Source organism: Sarcophilus harrisii, chromosome 2 (genome assembly GCF_902635505.1).
Source record: "Sarcophilus harrisii chromosome 2, mSarHar1.11, whole genome shotgun sequence".
Classification (NCBI taxonomy): Eukaryota; Metazoa; Chordata; class Mammalia; order Dasyuromorphia; family Dasyuridae; genus Sarcophilus; species Sarcophilus harrisii.
In genome coordinates, this window is record NC_045427.1 from 270,030,023 (window position 1) to 270,031,303 (window position 1,281).

A 1,281-nucleotide genomic window follows, 5' to 3' on the forward strand; every position below is an offset into this window, starting at 1 on the left:
AAGGCTTGTAAATTCAAGTTGTTTCTGAGTTCTTAGGTTACGTAAGGGACTAGTAGTAGGTAAGGTTGTTTTTTAGTGCTATAATGATGCAGCTGCTGCCAGCCATAAGTACATTTATGAACTGTCAGGAAAGAAACAACGAAAATTGGCTGTCAGTAAAATCTGTTAAAAAATATTTGTGTCAGTAAAAATGTCAAGAGATTCCAGGAGAGGTTTTTTTCTCTCCTTCCTCTCTTTCCTCTTTCCCCATATTGCTTCACAATAAACTTAGTGAGGTTTGGCAATTGTTAACGCTGTAAAGTTATCCATGCATATAACCTGTAAATAAAAGGCTATTAAAAAAAAAAAAAAAAAACTTCCTCTTTCAAAAAAAAAAAAAAACTAAACTTAGTGAATTTCTGAAGACAGAAAACAAGAAGTCTCAAATTCTAATCCCATTTTATCTTTGCTTCTCTAATTAGCAGAAGTAAATTGTTAAAAAAAAAAAAAAAATCACGTCTCTTACTTTAGGCCAAGTACTTAGATTTCTAGGAGCTTTGAGGTGAAAGAAAGGAAGTTAACAAAGAGGATTTTAAAAATCAAACTGAGAGAGTTGTTTAAAAGTAAGATAGAGTTAGAGTGAGATGCCTCCCTTTGTTTAGGGAATTTGAGGAAATTAATGCATAAGTATCTGTAAAGCATTTCTGAATTTGGGGGTTAAAAATTAAAGAGATAATAGTACTAGTGGTTTTAATATTAAAAAATAATAAATTCTAGAAGCATAAAAAATTAAATGTAATTCAACAAATATTTATAACTCTACACAATCCTTAACTTCAAGGAGTTTATCAACTGTTCCCCTCCCCCAATAAATAAGGAAATTTTTAACTGTTGGCACATATATCACCATAAACTAGAGTTGCTGGAGTCAAGTAATTAGTACTGATTTAGATGTATAAATATATGGGACAGGATTATGAGGTTTCAATTCCCTTTCCCCAAGTGCCTGTTCAAGTTTCAGCAGAGGTTTTTGGGGCAATAGAAAGTGCCCTGGACCTGATGCGAATCAGAGTTCTGCTTCTTACTACCTCTATAACACTGAATAAGAAAACTCACTGGACCTAAGTTTCCTGTCTGTGAAACCAAAGAGTTGAACCAGAACAACAGTTCTCAAAATGTGGTCTGGAGAACCAAAGGGGTCTCTGAAGCATGGTGTCTGCAAGGTAAAGTCTATTATTATAATAATAATAAGACATTTCACTTTCTAATACAGTAAATATATAACTCAAAAATTCCAGGGAG